This window comes from Peromyscus leucopus, chromosome 22 (assembly GCF_004664715.2).
Source record: "Peromyscus leucopus breed LL Stock chromosome 22, UCI_PerLeu_2.1, whole genome shotgun sequence".
Taxonomy (NCBI): Eukaryota; Metazoa; Chordata; class Mammalia; order Rodentia; family Cricetidae; genus Peromyscus; species Peromyscus leucopus.
In genome coordinates, this window is record NC_051081.1 from 32,260,892 (window position 1) to 32,277,051 (window position 16,160).

At 46.7% G+C, this 16,160-nt stretch overlaps 1 long non-coding RNA gene across 1 annotated transcript; it reads right to left on the minus strand.

Annotated features, from left to right (window-relative positions):
- Positions 1 to 44: 44 nt before the first annotated feature.
- LOC114696176 lies at positions 45 to 1,967 on the minus strand. The gene is made up of 2 exons (XR_003734964.2): positions 1,222 to 1,967; positions 45 to 903 (listed from the first exon to the last, which is right to left on the minus strand). It is a non-coding gene; the product is annotated as an uncharacterized LOC114696176 (long non-coding RNA).
- Between the last annotated feature and the right edge of the window lie 14,193 nt (positions 1,968 to 16,160).

Here is a 16,160-nt window from a genome sequence, read left to right on the forward strand (position 1 = left end):
TCTTCTTCTTCTTCTTCTTCTTTGGTGTGTGTGTGTGTGTGTGTGTGTGTGTGTGTGTGTGTGTGTGTGTACTGCTACCTACAATTGCATAGAAGTTTTTTGATTCATTCTCACCCTCACTATAATTTATAATCGTTGTAGATGTTGGTTTACTGACTTTTGTCTTTTTCTTGACTAAAATCTATGCTCCAGCTGGACAAAACCATGCTTTCTTTATCCTCATGGTATTGCCAACACATGCATTGGGCCACCACATACCTGTTGCTTGAAAAATACTGTCATAAAATACAAGATGAGGCTTACCCCCCATAGGGAGCCTGGGCTGGGAAGTTCTGTCTTTATTTACGTGGCTTATTTCTATCTGTGTTCTGTGACCTGGACGACATTAATGTTTTGGCTCATACACAAAGGCAAGGGGAAAATTGAGGCAATTACGTGGGTAATTCGAGCAGAATGGACCACCCACTCTGACCTCAATTATATCTGGTTATTTTAGGTGGAAGTAGCTTCAGACCCAAAGAGCTAGAATAATTGCCTCACCTCTCCATTTAGTTCTCGCTGTGGCCAGATGCAGAAATGCTCCCCCACTGAGGGAGGCCATGTGAACTACCGCGGGCGGCACCTAGGCATGGGATGCAGATACGATTGTGCACACACACACAGAAGAGGGCAGAGAGAGCAGGAGCTAGCTGGAGGACAGGAAGTGCTCTCCCGGAGGCTCTCCCTTTCCACCACACCTGGCCCTTAGCAGCCTTCTGCTTCCTCTCCTCGAGTGTTCTCTTCTGGAGTCAAGGAAATCGTCACTTGACCTTGGCAATCCTGGGCTAGATCCAAGCTTGAAGCTCACAGGCCAAGAGGACTGGGCTAAAAGACACGGTGTTCAAGGAGATATGTTCTTCAGTTCTGGATTTGAAAACAGAACAGAAATTCAAGTCGGAGCCAGCAAGTTTGGCGGTGCTGGGTCAATAGTATTTAATTGTGATATCTGGCCAGAGCAGGAAGCTCAGGCAATGAAAAACAGCTTGGCCTTCTCTCTCTCTCTCTCTCCTCCCCTCTCTTTCCTTTCTTCTCTCCTCTCCCGTGAAATGGTGGTGCATCCTTCAGGACTTTTCTAAGCCAGCCTTGCAGCAAGAAGGAAGGAGGTGGCTTCGTTACCCTGCTGCGCAGGTAAGAAGGCCCAAGTTCAAGGAACCCAGCCCCTTGCCCACAGTACTCACTTACCTGGGCGCTCAGCCTGCCTGGCTCCAAGTGTGCACCCTGACCCAGCAGGCTGGAGCTGGTTGCAGGGTGAGAGCAAGTGTCTCGTGACTCCTAGGCTCTTCTGGGCCCTGAGCTGCCTGGCAGGAAGCCCGGAGCTGCTGGCCTTCCTCTGGCCCTGTCCACACTCCAGAAGCACTCAACTTACCCTGATAAACCCACAGGTGCCATGAGATGGGTCTGACACTCCAGGAGCCCTCTGGGGGGGGGCTAAGTGGGTATCTACAGAATCCAGAGCCCCCATCTTGGAGAGGGTGCCTCTTATACACCAGGACCACTGGCTCTCAGATAGCAAGTGGCCCCAGATCCCTGGCCTCCGGCTGTCAACACCAGCAATCTCATTTAGGAGCTAAGTCCTCACACTTCCCAGGACGACAAGGGGCCAGGCCTCCTAGAGCAATGCGCCAACTCGCTTTGAGCCCAGGGCCTTGTCCTCTGGCCAGTGTCTTCATAGGTCAGATTCCCATGACCAAGATGGGCTTGGTGCCCATGAGCACCAGACCTTCTGGCTGAGCCCCACAGGGGAGGTGATACATTTACAATCCAGCACCAGGCCTACAAGTCCTTCTGGCTTGTAAAGAGGTAGACTTGCCCCACATTCTGGCCGCCTCTAGTCTGTATAATACCCCAGCAGATCATTCCCATGAGGAAACAGTTGCTTTCCCATTCCAGGTGAAAGGTTGGGAGAGGCCAAAATATGGGGTTGGGAGTTTGGACCTGGATGAAAAAAAAAAAAATAAGTGAATGTTAGAATAATGAAGCAGGACCTGGGAAACCGATCCCAATAAATCTTGGGGTGTCTATAGTCTACACACCTGGGAAGTCTCATACAGAGCAATTTTCTTGTATTAGTTCCTTTCTCTCTTTGCTGTGGCAAAATACCCCAGAAAAGCCATTTAAAGAAAAAAGGATCCTTTGGGCTCACACTTCCAGGGTGAGGAAGTTATGACGCAGGAGCTTGAGACAGCAGGTCACATTGTTCCAGTAGTAAGGAAGCAGAGGGAGATGAATGTTGGTGATCAACTCCTTTTCTGCTGCTTCTTCAGCCCAAGACCTCAGCGCAGGGGATGACTCCACCTACATTTAATGTAGGGGTGAGCGGGTGAGCGGGTGAGCGGGTGAGCTGGTGGGCGGGACTTCTACCTCAATTGACACAATGTAGAAAGCCTTTGACAGACATGTCCAGAGGGTCATTTCCATGGTGATTCTAAATCTCAAGTTAGTAACCAAGATTAATCATTACCTTGCTAAAAAAAAAAAAAAAAAAAAAAAAAAAAAAAAAAAAAAAAAAAAAAAAAAGATACATAAAAAAAGATGCTTGCTATGGGGTCCAAGATCTTCCTTACCCTTTTTTTCAGAAGAAGGAAGGAGATTGGAGACACTGGGGAATGGTCACACATTAGGGCTGACCAGCAGGTGTAATCACTTCACATTGAGTGACTATGCTGTGTGACAAATGTGTCCCTTTAAGCACTGTAGACACGTGGTAACACTGGAGGAGGTGGACCTGACTCAGACAGATGCAGGTTTCCTGGCTTCTGAGGTAGATGCTCACTAGGTAGTTTGGTAACTAGTTGCCCACATGATGGTTTCGTGATGTGACTCCGCAGTGTGGACACACGGCATCTGCATGTCTGGATGCCAGACTGAGCGAAGCAGCAGGGTCATCGTAAATAATATAAAGAAGCCAAGGGCCTGCCCCGTGGACTCGAGCTCAGTGCTTTTAGGCCACTTTGTTTTCTTTTGCCGAAAGCCTAGTCTTTTTAATGTGGCATTTTTGGAGTGAGGAGAGCCTGGGCTGGGACCACTTTCTGGTACCAAACAACAAGGATGCACCAGCACAATCATAATTTGAATCTGCCACCCAATCCTGCATGTAAAGGAATCCCTTGTTACAGACTGGCAACTGCCATCTCCCTGGTGTGGAACAAGGGTTGGACAACGGAGCCTTCCGATATCCCTACAGCTACCAGAGCATCTGGCCATTGGGGGAGCGGGGCTGGGAGAAAGACAGGGGTACAGGCAGAGCATAGAAGGGCCTAGAGGCCCCAGTGGCTTCTGGGAGGGAAGGTGAGGGGTAACCTCATCAGAACTAAGGAGGCTACCACTACAATGAAGGGAAAATAAAGAACCCAAGTTACAATAACCTCAACATCACTCTCCAAACAGCCAAACGTTTCCCTTAAGTGCACTTGGAAGCAGAGGCAGCCGACGCTCTGCAAATATTTGTAGCGGCATTTTAAAATTCATTCCTCTTTAGAGGCAAAAGTAGCATGGTGAATGTTATTAAAAAAAAAGGTAAATATCAAAATAACGGACACCCCAAAAAGTGAAAGGCTCACCTAATTCCACCATGCTGGAAATAAACATGGGTAACAGTTTAGGATATTTATACTCGGGCTTTAGCCCATCATCTGCTCACACAGTAAAGATACACGCAGCAGGGAAAGCGTGTGTTTGAACTTGTCTTTTTCTTTTCCTAGTAGGATGGGGTCCTCCAGCCTATGGCTGTTTTTCCTGTTCAGTAACAGCAATCTCGCCCTAGGCATGGGGTCCTCTGCATGTCACCTAGGTTCTTCTCACATGGGGTCACTGTGGCATCTGAAACAAGGCATTGTGGGTATAGGGATATTGTGATACAGCCAGGAATACACGTTTGGTTTCTGTTCCTGCCTCCTGGTTTCTGACTTGAGCTCCCAAAGCCCTTGCAGCCCAACCCCTCCCTATTCTAGGAAAAATATTTTATTCTGACATTTACTATTGTTTATTAGAGTTTATAATTAGAATATATATGGGGTATGAGTTGATGTTTCAATACATGCATGCATTATATATTGATCAAATCAAAGTTGCTAGCCTATTGACCATCTGCACTTATCATTTCTTTGTGGTGAGAACCTCAAAGCCTCTCATCCAGCTGTTTTCAAATGTACCATGCCTTATGACATAGCAGTGCTATCACTGTATATCATCATATACTGTGATATACTGAGCAATAGGAACATGTGATACAGATCTCCTAAATCCACTAGAATTCCCTGGATGATACGAGCATCTTGGGTTTTGATGATGGAATTCTTAGTGGGCTCCTAAAGGGCCTCAGGATGGGTGCTGGTTGCTGTTGTATGAATTCAAAATGGTCTTATAAACAAACAAACAAACAAAACCAAAAACGGATCCTGGTATTGGGGTAAATGCTGAAAGATCAGAGAGACAAAGGAACAAGCCACTGCCACATCTTACCTCTAGGACTCCTCAGCCTGAAGTCTTTAGTTCCTGTCTTCTCATGCCTTACATACCTCTCCTCATCTAACCGTTAAAGGCGTGTGTGCTTCCCAAGTACTATTAAAAGTGTGTGCCACCACTGCCTGGCTCTGTTTCTCTCCTAGATTGAATCAATCTCATGTATTCCAGGGTGGCTTTGAACTCACAGAGATCCGAATGGATCTCTGCCTCCCGAGTGCTAGGTTAAAGGCATGTGCTACCACTGCCTGACCTCTGTGTTTAATCTAGTGACTTGTTCTGTCCTCTGATCTTCAGGTAAATTTTATTAGGGTACACAATATATCACCACAGGTTGCCAGAGGAACCAGTCATGTAGTTAGATGGTTAGAACTTCCGGCACTCATCTCCCTCTCTCTCCATCCCCATCTCTGGAAAGAAGGCATTGAAGGCTGAATTAATCACCAGTGGTCACAAATGTAATCAATCATACCTTTGTACGAAGCATCCATAAATACCCCCTCCCAAAGAACTGTGTTTGGAGAGCCTCCAGACAGCTGAACACGTGGGGAATTTCTCGAGGTGGTCAACCCAGAAGGGACATGGAAACATGAACTCTTCCCATATACCTTGCCCTAGCCCTGTACATCTCTTCCATTGTACTGTTCATCTGTAACTTTTTCTATAAGTGGCTAATCATAATGAAAACATTTCTATGAGTTCTATGAGCCTCTCTGGTATGTTCATTGGAGCCAAATGAAGATGTTTAGGGGAACTTAATTACACCTAGTTCAACAGAGGTAGAGGAGTCTGACTTTGATATTGGAATTGGAGGACAGTCTTGTGGCACTGTAAACCGGGTGGCCTAGCACTACCTCTGGTGACAACAGACAGTGACAGAATTGAGCCAACTATCAGGACATTTAGTTGAAATCTACTGGAGAATACTTACCTGGTGCATGAGGAAGTGGCACCTGCGTATTTAGTGTTAGCATGTTGTTGAGTCGAGAGACATCAGGAAACACATTTGGGCTTCCATCTCACATGGGTCATTTCCCAGGATTGTTCTCAGCAAGCGACGCCCAAGGGCCTCCCAAGCACTGCCTCGTCTTTAGGCTCCAGCATGATAGGATTCTAAAGCCCGTCCTCACTCGAATTCTTTGGCTTTGTTTAGCAGAGGTTAAGGAGGAGGCTGATGGCAGGGACTGTCCAGAGAGTTTAAACACACTGAAGTCTTTCACGGGAAAGTTGTGTGACTCACTCAAGGTTCCACAGCTAGACAGGAGAGCTGTTCTGAAGGCCATGTTCGGCCAGTGAAAAAGTTGGAAGACACTGCTGTTACACACACTGGACTCTAGGCCTCTCAACTTGCTGTCTCTGTAGAGCAAGACGGCTCAGTCTTGGCTGTACTTTAGAATTCCCAGTGCTTAGATGAACTGGTGCCTGCTCTTACAGAAACACAATGAGTTAATTACAGAAAATAAATAATTTTTAATATTTTCCTGCTATCATCCCTCAGCATATACGTATCAAATTAGCATATCATTGTACTGTATTATGTTAGAAGGTTTGATTTTAAAAATGTCTTTCAGTTACTGACTAGAGTTTCATAAAATATTATTAGATGGATTTTTACCTTGGTCTCTGGTAGAACTTTCAATACCTTCTGAAATGGCTCTGAACATACTTTTGCCATTCTGTACTGTTTATGTGAATCTCAATGCTGACAATTATAAAATCAAAATATCGACCAACCGTGAGAATGTTGAAGATGCTCTATGTCCTGCAGAATTCAGTCTAGATTTGATCCTTTATATAAAAAGAACAAACTCATCCACCTCATTAGTTTGCAAGTTTGCTTTCATGTTTGGTAAATAATAAAATTATATGTATCCCCATGACTCATTTTAAAATTAATTTCTTTATGGTTTACTGACAGTATTTGATTTGTATACCTATTTTATTTTTGTTTATTCATATATATATATTTTTGAGACTCAGACTCAAAAACTTCTTATGGTGCAGATGACCTTGAACTTTTAATCCTCTTGCCTCTTCTTTCTGAGTGCTGGAATTACTGGAATGTTTCTACCCATCTGGTTTATGTGGCCCCGGGTACTTACATTCATGTTTGAAGGGAAGTTCTCTCCCTACTGAACTATATCCCTAGTCCTATATACTCAGTTTATATTACTGTCTATCTAGAGTTATGCATAAAATTTCTTGGCCAAAACCCACAGTAGAAAAAGATTAAGAAGCCCTGCTCTAAGGAACTCTAGTCACTAGCTGTGGCTCAGAGCATCTTGTCTACCCACTCTGGTCTGGATACTAGGGTCATGGCCTTGATACCTGTGGTGGTCTGAATAAAAATGATTCTCATAGACTCATAGAGAGTCACATTCATTTGAGGTGTGGCCTCATTGGAGTAGGTGTGGCCTCATTAGAGTGGGTGTGGCCTCATAGGAGTAGGCAAGGCCTTGTTGGAAGAAGTGTGTCACTTGTGGGGTGAGCTTTGAGGTTTCAGAACAAGCTAGGTCCAGTATGTCACTCTATTTCTGCTGTCTGTCAGTTATGATGCAGCACCTTGTCTGTCTGTGTACCACCATGCTCCTCGCCATGAAGATAATGTACTAAACCTCTGAACTGTAAGCCAGCCCCAATCAAATATTTTCCTTTATAAGAGTTGCCATGGTCATGGTGTCTCTTCATAGCAATAGAAATCCTAACTAAGCCCAAATATAGAGTAGCCAGTAGAGTGTCTAGGAAGACAAACTGGAGTCATCGAGTAGATGGGCTCTTGAAGGTTGACTAGAGGCTTGCTTGCCTTGATGACCTTGCTGCCTTTCCCCAAGTAGATGTAGATCTGGGTAGCAGGAAGATGGGCTCCTTCTATCCTATTGGTCAACTTTAGACAGAGGCTAGACAAATTGTCTCTGAGATCTCAAGGAGTCCTTAGAGTCTCCAGGCATGTGCTCTGTCCCTGTTCCTTTTAGATGGCTCAGAAATGCTCTCTCAAGACATGTTATCTTCTTTTTCACCCAAGAGTTAGGCTGGGGTCCACTACTATCATTAACCCCCATAGTTGACTGGTCCAAGGCTTAGCTCTCAAATAATGTCTGGTAGAGTGGTCTACACACTTTAGGTAGAACCGCAAACAACTGACTCATAAGGCTTCTTTATTGGATGGAAGCAGTGTAGATGTGGGAGCTCAGGGACTCTATGATCCCAGAGCCCTTCAGTAAAGCCCTCATTTCACCATTTTTCAGCATGACCTTAAATTAATGTCCTGTCCAGGCCTTGGTTGTCTCATCTGCGAAGTTCAGATGTCAATCATACCTGTTCCATAGGCTTGCTGGAGGATTAAATAAAACACATATTTCAGATCTAGCATCTCCGAAGACCCTACTTACTATATCCTGGTCACTGCCAATCTACTGTTCTGCCCTTTTTCCATCTGTGGGCTGGCACCACCCATGCCAGACCCCACCTTTATTTCTGTTTTGGACTCTCCCCCAATTCCCTTCCTCCCCGGCTGTCTCTGTTAATGTAACTTTACATGAGTGCTCTCACATGTCCTAGTCATTTCTCTTGTTTTAAGGGTGTCAGAAGAGCTGAGAGTTCACGACTACACTGAGGATCATTGACAAAGGATACTCTCAGCCCACTGGGAATAGCACAGTCCACTCAAGCACTGCTCCTGGCCCGCTCTGAAGTAGATTCTCATTGACAGATGAGGCATGAGAGCTGACATTATCCCATCATATGGTCCTGAGTATGAGTCCTGCCAGCTGCTGTTAAAACCGTGTGTCTCATGCAGCTACTGTGAGACCGCCTGATGTTGCTCAGCTCTAGTTCCTTCAATAAATGTTTTTGCAACCTAATCTTATTAAGGTTTTTATATAAATACGTTCACATGGTTTTTAAAAAAATCCTTTGCAAGCCAGCAAGAGCTATATTTGGGCTCAATTAAATGCCCTGCTTAATTGCAATTATATTTACAGACAGTGTACTAGGGCCTCATCACTCAGTCTGCATCAATCCAGCCTGGTCTTAGGAAATAGTGACAGAAGATGGAAAAGAAATCACTACTTGTTGGTAACCTCTACTCTGGTCTCTGGTATCTGTGATCTCATTTAAGCCTCTTAGCAACTCCCTGTGGTAGGTAGACATAGTCCCTGCATCAAGCTCAGAACGATTAAGGAATTTGCCCTAAGACATGTAAGTAGTCAGTTGTGGGCCAGGGGTTGGTGTTCAGGACGGTTTTTTATCTTTGCTATCAGTTTTCTCTGTCCTCCAGCCTGCATGGCAGAAGACAACCGCCTTAAGCTTCCATGATGCCTGCTACTGAGTCACCCAGGGAGACCCATTATCCAAGTCATGTATCGAGTTGCACATCTAACTAATGTGTCTGTACGGACAGTGCCACTTTGTGCAAGCATGTGTAGCTTCTGTGCCCTATGTGGGTGGGGTGGGGAGGAGAAAGGCTCACTGGATACTCAGAACAGGTTGTCAGTCAGATACACCAGCAGCTGGCCTGTGGCATATAGATTCTTAGGGTGGTAACTGGTAAGGAAGGCATGGAGGAGGCTGATGGGATTGAGAGTTTCATCGTGAACCCAGCCTGGCACTACCTTCCTGCCTGCCTTCTGACCCTGGTGCAAGCCCGCCCAGCTTGCAGTGACCTTTGCCTTCATTGGCTGCCTTGTCCTGGAGATGGAAGCCAACCAACCCCATACTCATTCCTTACCTCCAGGCTAGACAGAAATCACCCCTCATCTGGTCTCAGAGAGTGATGTGTCGTGGGGTGTGTTGGCCTGACTCCCAGATGTGTTTGCATCTGGCCCTATGCTCCCCACCACCTGGAGTCACATACCTCATTTCTTTGCCCCATTATTTTCCCAGTGATGGATTAGAGGTGTGAACTATGACCCATGCTCCAAGTCTACGAAACAGAGCATTCAGGCCAAGGCACTCTGGCATCCCCACGGGGACGCAGAGAAAATGAGGTGACATGTGAGGTGTTTTGTCAGTCGATCCTCCAGGCTCCCCCCAAAAAAATGACTGTGGAGAGCTTCTTTGACCCCACTGCCAGCAACTCAGCCAGATACTCAAACGCCACCGTTCAAAGACGACAGCTAGGGCTTGGCTGTGGTCCTCACACTGTGCGAACGTGAGCATCCTTAATTAAATAATCCAGGATGCTCCCTCTCTTCCTCACTGGGAAGGGAGGGCTCAGCAACTTTTCTTCAGCCGCTTACTGAGTGGTAATTATCTTTCAACACTGTGGCCTCTGGAAGGCTGGGAAGGGAGCGCTCACCCCAGCTGGGCTGGAGCCAGGAGGACATTGGACATCTCAGAGTCCGTTCTATTGACCCCTCTCCTGAAACGCCGGCTCTCAGGTGAGAGGAGCCCTCCATCGCCAACTGGAAAGAAAGAGAGCTTGATACCTTCCCACAGTCCCCATGGCTGTAGCCAGGAGGGCGGGGACTTAAAATTTTCACCGTTTTGAACTTTGCTTCTGGGAGTGCCTCCCTAGCTAGGTCTTTTATTATTTGTAACAGCATCATGGCGATTTTTCCTCTCTAATTGTAGCAGGTCATAGTCACGGGATATCTACTCTTGGCAGGCACTGTGTTTGCACGCATCTCCTTAGTCACACTTCTCTACTGCACGAAGCAGGCACATTACTGGGCTTCCATGTACAGACATGGGGACCAAGGCTCTGCGAGGTTAGGCCCCTCCATCCCAGGTCAGAGGTCATACGTGGCTAGCAGATAGTGCTGAAATGCGTCCCCTGACCCAAAGGCTCCCTTTTAGTCATGGCTTTCTCCCTTTATCCTTAAGAGTTGAAACATATTCAGTTCTACGAGTCTGCCTAGGAGCATGCCTTGGAAATGCCCCCCAAAGATCCTGAGTTTCTGATTTATAATGTCCCCCACTCCATCCCAGCAGCCTGCACACGCTTGCTGTGTGTGATGCCACTTGATCCCTGCTCTCTCGATAGACACTTCAGAGTGGGATTGCTCGCGTGGTAATTTTGCCTTTTGCATTTCATGTTCGGAATTTCAAGGAGCTGCCAAGTGTCTTCGGAAGTGGCTGTAGCACGTTATGGAGAGTCCCACCTGAACTGTGGGAGGGCGACGGCTGTCCCCCTGTGTTCTCTCACGTTTCCGTTTTCGCTCCGAATTACCTTTGGGACTCACTCTCCCTTTTTCCTTTGTCCAGTAGCTGGTTTTTTTCCTCCCCAGCTGAAATAAACACCTACACGTCTAAACTCCACCTTTACAGATGGCAGCTATTCCCGATAGCCTTAACCACGTGCAGACTAAGACCTCCCTGGACCCCTCCCCTGCAAAAGATGCTCCAGCCCACAGTGAACAGAGAACCTAGGAAACGCCTCTTTCTTGTCTCCCTGAGAAGCCGCATGCAGGGAAGGTATGGGTGTCATGTTCCTTTGAGAAATATGAGATTGAAAGGCAGCGCGCTGAGCACAGTGGAGCACACCTGTGTCCTAGCCCTCAGAGGGTAGAGGCAAGAAGGTCACAAGTTAGGACCAGCCTGGGCTACACGGCATGTCTATGCAGGAATTTATCAGATTTTATTACTAATGAACGGGCTGTGTTTATAGCATCTCATCTGTTTTCTTTATGAAACCCACTTCTGTGATGGCTTCTGTGTTCCCATCTGCCTCCATCTTAGAAATTCCATCTTAAAGGTTAAGTGTCTCACCTGAGATCACCCAGCAAACAGAGGGAGCCCAGGCTCTGACTCAGGCCAGGCTGTATTTCTTTTATTTTTTTTTTTTTCTGCTCTCCCAAATAGCAAGATGCACGTTCTCACGATCTTTCTATCCCGTCGTGACTTGTTGGGTAGTTCATGGAGACCCTTCCTTGCCATCTCCTTCCTGCATGCTTCCTGCGGATGACCTAGATCCCCTCAAGTTCAAGCCCTTCATCTGTCTGACCTGAGCTTCTTGGGCCTACCCTGGTCACATGGTACTCTTTTGGCACACACACACACACACACACACACACACACACACACACACACACACACACACAAGCGCTAGCATTTGCTCTATCTGTTTTTTTTTTCTTTTCCACATCATCATTGTTTCCATAGGATGTCTGCCTTCCCAAAATAACACCGGGGGATTCCAGGTAAACTCAACATCCGACCAAAATCCCCATTCAGCAGCAGCAGTCTGAGGGCCTCTGGCTAGCCATTGTTTTCTTTCTTCCCTCTGATCACTCAGGCTCAGAGGGATGGGGGAGTGTGGGACAGGGGTTTACTGTGGAGCCTGGAAGGGGGAGGCAGCGGGAGGGGAGAGATTTAACCAGGCCCACTGACCTCTGCCCCCTGCCCCTGGATTAGAGGTCAACAGCAATGTCTTTTCTCAGTGCCTGGGGCCCGTGATGACGGCACACACTACATTTTCCATGTATGGATTACAGACGGATGTTCTGTACCTGGAGGCACTCCGGGCTAGCCTCATTGGCTTTGGGGTCTCTGTGTCTGTTGTGTCTGTGTGCCGCCCCTTGGATTTCCCCCCCTTCCTGGGCTGTAACTACGCGCTCCCGGCTCGCCGGTTTCTGCCATTGTGAGAGCTTGCTCTGTAGACGTGGGCAAGCTGAGCTGTGTCTGCTGTTTACTCCCCCTCCACCGCTTTCTGAACACTTCCTGCAATTTTCCTTGATCTGTCTGACAGCTCGCGTCCAGAAGCGCTGTTATCATCGTCCTTGGATGTGGCGGTTTCACTGTGTCCTTCTTTTCACTGAAAAAAGAAGAAGCCAGCTAACAGGGGGATCCCAGGGCTCAGTGGGCAAAACAGCTGCTAGGCAAGCCCGAGGACCCAGGTTCGAGGCTCCAGAACCTAGTTTAAAAAAAACTGATATTAGCACAGGTGTTTAGAATCCCAGTGGTCCTCTGAGAGGATGGGAGGCGAGATGGGACAATTTTGACCTAGCCCAGAATACGAAGAGAAAAAAAGGACAAAGAAGAAGCTGCTTAAAGTGGGAGGTAAGGGCTGACACCCAAGGCTGTCCCTTGAGTTCTACATGTGTGCCATGACATGAACACACACACACACACACACACACAACACACACACACGGAGCTCAGCATCATCAGTCCCTTGGAGAGGTGATCCTAGGCTACCTCCAAAGGAGCTACTGTTCCTGTCTTTGGTCACTGGAAGATTCCACTCCAGCAGGAAGCATCCTTTCTGGTCACATATAGGGGGTTGGGCTGATATTGAACAGTGGGTATGATGTGTGAATGCCATGGAAATCTGGTCTTAGAAACTGTTTTATTAGGAAGACTTCCAACACAGAGGGAAACAAATGGGATAATGAAACATATATGGAACAAGCGTTGTATTTCTCGTCTTTCGCATTAGAGTGACATGTTGCCACCCTGGCATTCCCCCATTTTTTTTTTTTTTTTTGGTTTTTCGAGACAGGGTTTCTCTGTGTTTGCATCTTTTGTGGGACTCACAGTCCATTTGAACTCACAGAGACCGTCTATTCGCTCCCAAAGTGCTGGACTAAAGCATGCGCCACCACCGCCCATGCTGGCTAAGACATAAGGGCCCTTAAAAAGACTTAAACACAATACCTTGACACACCAAAAGCCGAGAAATTCTTCGATATAGTCATCGTGTTCAAATTTGTCCAATTTTCTCATTATTGTTTTATGGCTTGGAAAGGCATTTTCAAATTATTTCTTTGGGTTGAAAAACTTGTCAGGGTACCTTTAAAATATTTTATCAGTGTTCTTCTATGTCAAGGATTCACCCAGGAAGCTTGTTAAAATGAAGATTTCAATTCTACCTGGATATAGAGAGAGGCCCCAGAAGTTCCCTTGTGTATGCATGGCTATCAAAACTCGTTTCTTTCCTCATCTGTGTTTAACTCTTCGGCCTCCCCTTTTTAAAGTGCCTTCTCATCCTGTGATTTAGTTGCAGGGACTTTATTTTGATTTTTTGAATGTTCCCTGCTCTCTTTGTCTGGCCTTCACCTCTGCCTGGAGCAGACTTTATGGTACCCTGCATCCCTCTTCCCTTATTTTTCTCCTGTTCACCTTTGGGCTCCTGGCTTAGCTTACACCCTCCCTCAGCCTTCTCTGACCTTGATTGTGGGTCAGCTGACCCCCTCGTCTCCCGTCCAGTACCCCATCGTTCCTGTCACAGTGGTCATTGATCAGCTTTGTCACAGTTCCTGGTCCTGCTCATCTAGGAGACCAAAAAGTCCCGAGAGTGGAGGACTCCATCCTCTTGTTTACTCCTGTGGTCCGGACCCCGCCACAGGCCTGGCCCACGGCCAGGGTTTGGCAAATCATCATGGAAACGGAAACCGAATTCAGATGAAAGTTTACTTCAGCCACATAAACTAGGGACAGTTCCGCTAGCAGAAAACACCCAAGCTTTGACTGTGTACAGTATAAAAAAAAATCTCAAGCATTCCCATGTCTTGGCAAAGTGCAAACTCTAAACATCTATTCCCAGGATGTTTTCCATCACGTTTGCTGGCAATGTGCTCATTGTCTTTTTCAACTCTGCAACAGCTATCATTGGAGAATTGAGAAGAGCAAACACAGTTTCATCCACTAACAGTTCTTTCTTTTTATTAAGGAAAGGTGGTCATCCTTCACGATAATATCTGGCTCGAGGAAGGGTAGCCATGTTTTAGAAGCAATATTCTTCTTTTTGCCATAGCCATTTGCTCACAAAAGAACATGCCATCTACTTCTGCGCTGTCCAGCCACTTGTGGGTGTTGGACATTGAAAATATGGCCTGTCTGAGTTGAAATGTAGCATAAATGTAACACACATACTGGACTAAAGAGTTAGTAAGAAACAATGTGAAATATCTCCGTGATATTTGTGCAATGACTTCGTGTTCAAAATAAAATAATAGTTTGGATTTATTTAGTTAAGTAAAAAAAATCATCAAAGTTAATTTCATCTGTTTCTTTTGCTTTTTCAATATGGCCACCAGAAGGTTTAGGACACTGTACATAGCTTCCATCTTGCTTCCAATGGACAGCAAGGCCCTGCGGCTACTGAGCAGGTCTGCCATAGTTTCCTCCTTTGTAGAATGAAAAGTCAGAAAACAAATCTCTTCCTTCCCTGGTTATAGTAAGGATAAATGTGTTAGTATTTCTGGGGCACTTAAGGTACGCCTGACATATTATATGTACTTTCTAGATGTTTATGGAATAAAGAAGTAGTGCATAGCCCCACTAACATGGGAGTTTTAGCCCAGGTTCTCTACAAAGCAGATATGAGACAAAACTTATGGAGAAGGTCGGATGGAGGAACCCTGTGGAGATAGAACTGAGGAAGAAGCATAATGTGGCAGGGAATGAGGGGAGCTAATGGTTGTGTGCTGAGGAGCTGGCCACAGCTGCCCCACACATATCATAGCTGGTGCTTGATGGGATAAACCAACCATGCGGGGGAGAGGATGCGGTGAGGAAGAGGTGCTCACCAATTCCTTCCTGGCTCCTGCTTCTCATTGGATGACGTTTGCCCCAGCAACGCCAAGGTTTTTACTCTTTCTGATTATGTCACCAGGCCTTTCTGGAGACTCACCGAGAAGCTAAGGGGTCCAAAGACCCGCTGGCAGGACACGGAGTCTCCTGATGTGACAGGAGCCATGGAAGCCTTAAGGAATCATCCCTGGAGCATCCCTATGATGTTAGAGAGGCAAAGCCACAGCAGTGTGAGCAGGGCTTTTATGACTGCACATCGGTCATCACACTATGCTGGGCTTGGTCCAGCGAGGAATCATGGCAAATGGCCAAATGCAGGAGCAGAGGCGACACAGAGAGGCTGAAGGAATGAGTGGGGCATCATCTTGACCCTGTCCATGCAAGCCCGACACTCTGACTCATGTTTATTTGCTAGATGTTCGTTTGGTTTGTTTTGACATCTCCAAAGCTTAGCTTGAACCTGTGCGGTTTGTACTTTTAGTGCCCATCCCAGATTTCCTCCCCTGACCCAGTGCCCCCACGCCCCATCTTAGACCATGCACAACCTTCAGCACCTTGCTCAAGGCAGAAACCTGAGTGCCATACATGCGGGTGCTCTCTCCCTCCGTCCACGTCCTCAGAAACCCCCACCAAGTCTACCTCCAAAATGTATCGGAAATCCCCTGGTCACCTAGTCACCTCTCCAGCATCTCTCCTGAGATGGGTGGTAGTAGATTCCAAAATGGCCCTCCTGCTTCCTGCTTTCTTTTCTCTAGTGATCACAGTAGCATCTAAAGCAGGGGGTCGAGACCTGTAGGATGGTGGAGGTGTCGAAGGACCTTTTCACAGGGGTGGCCTAAGACCGTGGGAAAACACGGAGATTTACATTACGATTCATAACAGCAGCAAAATGACAGTTCTGAAGTAGCAATGAACATAAATAATTACGGTTGGGGGTCACCACAACAGGAGGAACTGTATTAAAGGGTACCAGCAGCCTTAGGAAGGTTGAGGACAAAGCATACATCAAACCCTATCCCTTGTTGCTTCCAAGCCTCTAAAGGGGTTTCTAGCACAAAACCAAAAAGTCCTTACCATGCTCTGCCCTGGGTAACTCCCTGGCGACTCTCTTCTCCCTTCCCTCTCCTCTCCGCCTGTTCACCAGCCTCCTCCTGTCCTAAAACATGCCTCATTGTTTTAGTGCAAGA